The sequence below is a fragment of the Artibeus jamaicensis genome, unplaced genomic scaffold (genome assembly GCF_021234435.1).
Source record: "Artibeus jamaicensis isolate MK-2021 breed Jamaican fruit bat unplaced genomic scaffold, CSHL_Jam_final contig_1085, whole genome shotgun sequence".
Taxonomy (NCBI): Eukaryota; Metazoa; Chordata; class Mammalia; order Chiroptera; family Phyllostomidae; genus Artibeus; species Artibeus jamaicensis.
Window position 1 is genome coordinate 2,927,260 of NW_026521214.1, and position 8,650 is coordinate 2,935,909.

Here is an 8,650-nt window from a genome sequence, read left to right on the forward strand (position 1 = left end):
TTCTTATGCATATGTTACACCTTTTGTATTTGTCCTGCCTTTCTTGAATATTCTGTTCTGGTTTTTTTTTTCCCTTTACTTTTTTCCACTTTGTACTTCAGTTTGGGAATTTTCTATTGCCATAGTCTCTCAAGCTCAGGACTCTTTCCTCAGTCCTGCCAGACTTCTGGTGAGCCCATCAAAGGCATTCTGTATCTCAGTCACAGAGTTTTTCTACTTCTTGCATTTCTTTTCTGTTCTTTCTTAGAGTTTCAACTTCTCTGCTTGCAGTATTCATTGTTCTTGAAATATTGTCCATGGTTCACATGATAATCCTTAGCATATTAATTATTGTTTTAAATTCCTGGTCTGATTATTCCAAAATGATTGTTTATCTGAGTTTGGGTCTGTTGCTTTCTTTTTCTCTTCAGGCTGTGTTTTCTTCCCTTTTAGTATGCCTGGTAAGTTTTGCTGCAAAGCAGTTTTGCTGGCCTGATGTATTGGTAACAGGAACTGAGGTGAGTTGGCTTTAGTGTGATGGTTTGTGTTTGGCCAGTGAGAGGCCTGGGAGACCATGTTTACCGTCGGCCACAGCTGTAACTGTTTGAGATGTCAGTTTGCTTTCGTGTCCTTGCTTCTGTCTCTCTAGAAAGTCCTTCTTAAACAGAGTCTGAGCCTTGCAACCTTTTAAAACTACTATCCTCTGTTAACATGCAGGGATCAGCTGCTGTGCAGGTAGGTGTTAGGGGCTAATGTTCTACGGTACTATGATAAGGTCTCAGTGTCTTTGGAGCCTAGGCCCCTGGGATCTGACTGTTACAAGTGTGTCTCAGTGTCATCCATCCTCCCCGCCTCATTTATGATAGGAGGGCTAGCAGAATCTGGTCTTGGCTAACTACCCTTACCCAGGTCAGAGAAAGTAGTTTCCCTTGAGTGCTGGCCATTGTTCCAGAAAGCTGGGGGAAGAACAGAGTGTTCCTGCCCACTTCAAAGTGATTGCTTCCCCTCTGCCCCTGCTGGAAGCATGCGGGGCTTTTTCCCCAACCTTCGCAGCAAGGCCCTCATTGGGCTCTTGTAGGTAAAACTCTGAAACTGACTCCCCTGGGGTTGGGAGCTCTCAGGTTGGTCCACACTCTACCTCTAGCAGTTGGTCAGTTCCTGGTGGTGCACACTTCTCTGGGGCTTCTGTTCCTGGTAACCCGAGTCTCTCTCTGTTTTTCAGGGCAGCAGTTTGCCCCGTGACCTCAATGGCTCTACCAAGAGTCATTGTTCTTAATTTACCCAGTTTTCTTGCTGTAAGGATGAGTGACATTCCCTAGCTCTTTACTTTATGGAGCAGAAACCTGAAGTCTGGGCTCCCTTTTCACTGCATCTCAGGTTCTCTCCCAGAGCTGCTGACTGCTGACAGATGTGCCTGTATTATTTATCTCATTTGCTTGCATTAAATTTGCTTAGTGTTTTTGAAAGAATTTAAAGAGAAGGTAAGGGAGGGAGAAAGAGAGGGAGAGAAACATTGATCGGTTGCCTCTTGCACAACCCCAACCCAGGAGCCCAGTCTACAATCCAGGCACATGCCCTGACTAGGAATTGAACTGGTGACCCTTTAATTCATCAGGCCAGTACTCAGTCCACTGAGCCACACCAGCCAGGGAGACCTTGCTTACTTTTAATGCCGTCAATTCCTTCTCTTGCTTCTTTTACCTACTGATAGCAACTTGTTCCAGCAAGAAGGTAACAGTTAAAAAAGTTTAAAAAGACAGGTAAGTACTTTGCCTTACAAGGAGGTTATGAGCTCCCAGGTTAGTGGAAGGCAGGTGGGAGTTGGGTCCCGACTTGTTTGGGGTCACCCTTCTGAAACAAGCTTCAGGCCCAATGAGGACCCCAGCCAGCCCTTATCCCCACCTGGCCCCATGCTGCTCAGCTCACCTGCTGTTTCTCTGTTTCCCAGGGGTCTTCCAGGTCTCTTGCTGACCAGCTCTTCTCTGAGCTCACCCTCCAGGGGTGGCTTGGAGAATAATACAGGGGGGCAGCAGCAGTGACAGATACAATGACATGGTTCTGGACCTTTGTCTACAAAATCTTCTCCAGATGGTGCCTGGGCAAGACTAAGACAGTAAGAGTTCCTCGGCTTGATGGGGATTGTGGCAGCCAGTAGGCAGGGGTGCGCTGGCTGGAGGAGGAGCCCCCAAGTCTCATCAGTATAAGAGGTTTCCTGAGCCTTGGCCCCTGTGGTACACAGTTCCAGACCAGGACTTTGGAAGGAAGCAGGCGCAGTTACCGGCCCAGATGCTACCTGGAGCCAGGGTGGAGCTGCCAGTGGAGCCTGGGCCAGAAGCAGGCGGGGCGGTGGGAGTGGGCTGCCTGCCTGCCCCGAGTCTGGAGCAAAGCCCGAGGTGATGATGACCACTTGGGGTGAGGCTGGGGGGCACCAGCACCACTGAGTTTGTAATAATTCTGTTTAATTACTTCTGAAAGTACTTTCTTTAACCTTCAAGAATCAGAATACATTTGGAACACAGTCTGAATCCGTTTCAGACATCAGAAACTGGTATGAAGCCTGAGAGGAGGTTCATTCTGGAAGGTGTATCTTTCACAACAGTTTTGATGTGAAAAACTTTTTTTAAAAGAGTTTATTTTTAGAGGGAAAGGGAGAGAGAAAGAAAGAGAGAGAAACATCAGTGTGTGATTGCCTCCACGTGCCCCCTACTGGGGACCTAGCCTGCAACCCAGGCATGTGCCCTGACTGGGAATTGAACCAGCAACCCTTTGCTTGTCAGGCCAGCACTCAATCCACTGAGCCACACCAGCCAGGGCTCAACATGAAAAATATTTTTAGATATACATTGTGGTTCCCATGAATACACACTGATAGGCTGAGACATTTAGTGTCTTAATGGGCACGGTTTTCAAGAAGAAAAGCACACCCATCATCCTTTGAAACATCAGCTAGATCTCATTGCTGCTGTGTGTATGAACCTGCTTTTATGCCGGTATTTTTGTGTTACGTATATCTTTTGGATTTTCACAATTACGCTTTAATTTTTAAATATTTTCCCTTTTATATGCAGCTGATGTATAGTGACCATAAGCTATAAATAAAATAAATACGTGAAATAATTGGCAAAAAAAAAAGAGCTGATTTCCTTTTAGGAGCTGAAGTGGGAGAGATGGGAAGGAGACTGAAGCCAGTGGGAGGTCCAGGGGCTGTGACATTTCTGCGGAGAGGCAGTTTCCTGCCTTCTGTGGAGAGCAGGGGGAGTGTACTTGCTCCCATCCTAAACTGATCCTTAGAGAATCATCTGTAAGTCTCGGGGGCGGGGGAGGGGAGTGCCTGCAAGAAGAGGACCTTGGTATCTTGTTTGTTAGGAATGTTGATCTGTCCAGAGGAAGAGAAAACTGGGAGATGTGGCCCTTGGAGAGAGACCACCCAATACCCTCAGAACGAGTCACATACTCAAGGCAGGAGTTTCCTGGGGGTCACAGATCATCTGGAAAGTGGGCCAAACTGAGCCACTTTGCTGCCTCCTTCCTACGCATGCTGCCTGTAGGTGACGGGCCGAGCATCACAGAAGCACTGGCTTGTCCCATATGAGCAGATGGAGTACAGGTGAGGGGTTCAGCCAATGCTGGGGTATCTGAGCAATGGGGAGGGCACTGGGGAGGATATGGCTGCCTCTTTCCTGACCTCAGTGCAGAGGGGACAGAAAGAGCCTGTCAGAGGAAGGAGGAGGGGTTTCTGGAGGCAGAACGACCCCCTCTTCACTGCAGGTCCCCAGTCTGCTATGGGTCAGAATTGAATATGAGATAGGAGTTTGCAAACTGCATAGATCATTGAACAATGAAAGTTTTATGAACACTATGGGCTCTGCCCAAGATGCTGTTGAGGAATAAGATAGAAGGATTTTGCAGAGGCAATCAAAGGTGGTGATTTGAACCCTCTAAAAGGCATGAAAACATGTCATATCACTACCCCTGAGTGTTAAGGCTGTTGGTCAATCAGATGGATTCATCTGTACATTTTAAAATGACTTTCTTGTGATTGTTTCCCACTGATATGAGGCAAAAAGAAAAGAAGCAATGACTCTCTTCAAAAGAAAAGATTTTATTTATTTATTTATTTTTAGAGAGGGAGGAAGGGAAGGAGAAAGAGAGGGGAGAGAAACATCAATGCATGGTTGCCTCTTGCACTCCCTCAGCTGGGAACCTGGTCCACAACCCAGGCCTGTGCCCTGACTAGGAATTAAACGGGCAACCTTTTGGTTTGCAGGCCAGCACTCAATCTACTGAGCCACACCAGCCATGGCCGACTCACTTTTTTTAATGACAAAGATGATACATGCTCCCTGTAAAAATCAATGTGCAGCTTAAAATCCATGGTACCGTAGCACCCCATGGTATGAATGGATATGTTTTATTTGACTGTTCTCCTTGTGGCAAGTGGGGGATTGCCAGCCTCTGCTTTCATACTGAGTCAGTGAACATCCTCTGTATCTTTAGGAGCTTGTGCAAACACCTCTGTGGGACAGATTCCTGAGTGTGGAACTGTTGGGTCACAAGATGGTCACATTTAGAAAGTGGTTGACATTATCCAAATTGACCTCAAAATGGCTGCACCAATTTATAAGCCCCCTGACAAGGTGTGAGAGTACCTTGGGGACTCCCTGGGGACTTTTGTCTCCTGGGTGAGATTCCTGTAGGGCCAGTGATAACTTGCTTCACCCCCACTGTCGAGATCAAGGTCCTCTTTCTACCCTGCCAGCCTTTGCCCAGCCTTTGTGCTGTAGTGGTCCCCAAGCCACTTCGAGATGGAGTACAGGTGAGGGGTTCAGCCAATGCTGGGGTACCTGAGCAATGGGGAGGGCACTGGGGAGGATATGGCTGCCTCTTTCCTGACCTCAGTGCAGAGGTCAGGAAGCTGCACAACCAGACTGGTTACAGGTGCATTTGTGCACTGGGTTGGGCTTCATGCCTACCTGGGGGGTTCCCTGTCACAGTTCTGCGGGATAGCTGTGCAGAAAGTTTGAACAGTGGGAAAATCTAAATACATCACGTCCTATTTTATAAACTTGCCGGAGGGTCTTGGGGCAGAGGGGCAGAGTTGGAAAGAGACAAGTGTCTACTCTGAATGGTCAGGGGCCCCCCCGGGTTGCCTCCGGCACAACCTTTATGGTTCACAAAACAAGTAGTTAAGATCTCCTCCAAGATCAAGGATGGAGGCTTCCTCTTATTGAAAATGCACTGTTGGAACAACTGGTTGTTTAAAAATAGTTTAATGTTGCCTTTTGGATTAGCTATATGTTTGCTTTTCCTATTTAATACATAAAAATGATCTTAAAGGAATAGGCGATGATTGTATACAGTCCAGGAACACATTTGTAATGTTATAAAACATTTGTGAGTAGGACCCTAAAGTATTTGCATGTTAATACAAATGATTAGAGAGAATTAAACTTCCCTTTTATGAATATTACATGTGGTATATTAATAAGGTTAAACAGGTGGCTGAGCATATTTTTATAAGCTCCAGAGTGTACTTATTTGATTTGTTAGAGAAATAAATCACAGCGATGACCAAGTGCCTTGTGTGGAATGGCAGGAGACCAGCGATGTGCAGGAGCTGGGTCTTGGAAAGGTCCATTGTGCACACCCTTCCCAGCTCCGTCGGCAATGTCACCCCTGCAGCTTAAAATCAGCCACCGTGGGAGTATCGACAACGTGGAAATCAATAAATGCTGCAGCTTTTCCCAGAAAGGTAGTTATTAAACATTTACTAGATGTTACTGCATTCCTTTATCATTCTCTCTGTATGTCACTATATTTTTCAATGAACCATTTGAGAATAAGGTACACACATCATATCCCATTACCCCTTATTACTTAAGTGACTACATTCTTAAATTAAGGACATTCTTTTACATCAAAATCAGAAAAATAACATCCAATATTATCATCTGATTTGGAGCCATTTTCAAAGGTCTCTTTTTTCCCCAACTACTGTGTTTTGTAGACCCCAGGATCCTATGTAGAGTCACCTATGGTACTTAGTTGTCATGTTGCTTTAGTCTCCTTCCATCTGAAACAATTCTTTAGTCTTGTCTCTCCTGACCTTGACATTTTTAGCATATCAGCCAGTTTCACTTCTGTTTCCTCACGATTTGTAAAGTTCTTCACACTGCAATGTATCAGGAGGCATGTGGTATAAATGTGTCCCATCTGGTAATGTTAAATTTTGTCACCTGGTTCATGTAACACAGGAGGACAAGCCTGGGGATCTTGATGCTCATTTGAATAAGCTGGAAAAACCACATGAGCACTGGGCGAAGCAGAGGTAGCCTTTATCACTCACAGTGCAGGAGCAGCGACAGCAGATCAGAGAAGCAGGGCCATGTCTCCCTGAGTCCAAGACTTGTTGGAAGGGGTCCCAGACAAAGGGGCACATGTCCTACCTCAGAGTGTGTGTGCAGAAGGAGAAAAGGTCAGGAGGCAGGTACAGGACAGGAAGCCATTCCCAAAAGGGGATAAGGAGGGAATTACAATCCATTTGTGAGACAATACACATTCCTTCTGGCAGGGGCCCTCCAGCCAGCCTTCTCTTATGGGGGTTGGAGGAGCCATGTCCACATTCACGTCCACGCGACCCCACGGTTGAGATGGCATCTGCCACAGCCTCCTCCACTATCAAGTTGACTAATAAGTGTCTGTACTTCTAAATTAATAAAGGGGCAGGCGAAGTAGCTTTACCATCACAAGTACAGGAAACAGTTTATTATTGTTATTATTTATTGTATTTTTCATATAAACAACTGTAAACCTTACTTTTGCCCCCCCCATAAGTAGTTAGTATTTTGTGGGGGGAGATACTTTGAGACTTCAATAGTAAGGTAGAGCTTTCTCTTCTCTCCCATTTATTTTTTAAATTTTATTTACTTATTTTTCAGTTTTCTGTCTATTTCTCCCATTCCAGCCCAACCGGCCCTGTGCTCCCCACCTCCCTCCCATTTCCACCCCCTTTAGTTCTTGTCCTTGTGTCCTTCATACTTGTTCCTCCAAATCCCTCCCCTTTTCCCCCCTTAAATTCCCTCCCCTCTCACCTCTGGTCACTGTACCCCTATTCTCTATTTCAGTGTCTTTTGTTTTTATTCTGCTTGCTTATTTGTTTTGTTGTTTAGCTTCCTGTTAAAGGTGAGATCATATGGCATCTCCCATTTATTTATTTATACCTTTATTTATGGAATTGGTGTAAATACACAGACTCTGGGATTCTTATTTTTTTCAAACTTTAACTGCCATCAATTACTTTGATGTTCAAATTTGGCCAATGGGAGTCCTTTAAAGCTGACTTTTCTGTCCAGTTGGCATCTCCCTGTCATGCTTTCAGCAATACCTTTTGGTATGAGGTGTTTTAGACTGTTCCAGTACGTGTTTTGTTTTTTTCTCTACACCACCAAATTATTACCTCCATTCTGACACTATTTACCTAGAGACAGAGTCAGATCCCACAGGCAAAGAGCTTGGTCCTGCGACTGCCCTCTCACTTCACACACCAATTGTGAGTGCAGGCCATGCCCTGCATTTCCGACCAACTGGCTATTTATAGAAGTTTCCACAACACCCTACTTGGGTTTGATTAATTTATTAGAGCGGGTCACAGAACCCTGGAAAAACAGTTTGCTAATGAGATTCCCAGTTTATTATAAAAGGATGTAACGCATGAATAGCCGGATGGAAAAGATGCGTAAGGCAAGGTGTTGTGAAGGGGCACAGAGCTTACATGCTCTGAGTGCCACTGTCCCTGAACCTCCAAGGGTTCAACTGCCTGGAAGCTCTGGAATCCAGTCCTTTTGGACTTTTATGGAGGTTTTACTGCATTTGCATGACAGTAAATCATTGGCCACTGACTACAGAAGTCACTCTCTAGCCCCTCCCTGAAGCCAGGGTGGGGTGGGGCTAAGTTACAACTTCAATGCCTAGTTGGCTCCTCAGGCAGCCAGACCAGATCCTGAGGTGTATTTCAAAGGGGCTTGTTAAGAATATCAAGACTCTCATAGTACTCTTATCACTTAGGAAATTCCAAGTTTTTTGGGATTTCTGTGCCAGAATCTAGGTCAAAGTCTATATATGTGTGTGCACACACACACGTGGTCTGTCCAGAAAAAGTCCCACCCATTGTTAATATAATGACAACAGTTTGGGTGACATCCATGTAATCTGGCAGCCGAGGAGAGGGGACTGGAATGCACATGTGTGAACAATGACGACTTCACTGTACTAGTTAGTAGGGGTGGTAGACGCTGTTGAGTGAGCATGTGTATTACGTGGCCATTGCATTCAAATGACCGAGTGAGTAGAGCAACGAATCTGCATCAGATTTTGCACTAAGCTTGAACATTCCTCCAAGGAAACTACTATTCAGATGATTCAGAAGGCTGCAGCTCTGGGCAACAGTGATTGACAGCTCCATTACAACAATGCATTTGCTCCTGCATCACATCTCCTACAGAGATTTTTTGGCAAAACATCAAATCACTCAGTGACTCAGCCCTCCTACAGCCCAAATTTAGCGCCTTGCAACTTCCGGCTTTTCCCAAAACTAAAATCACCTTTGAAAGGGAAGAGATTTCAGAACATCACTGAGATTCAGGCAATAGAGTGAGGCAGCTGATGATGATTG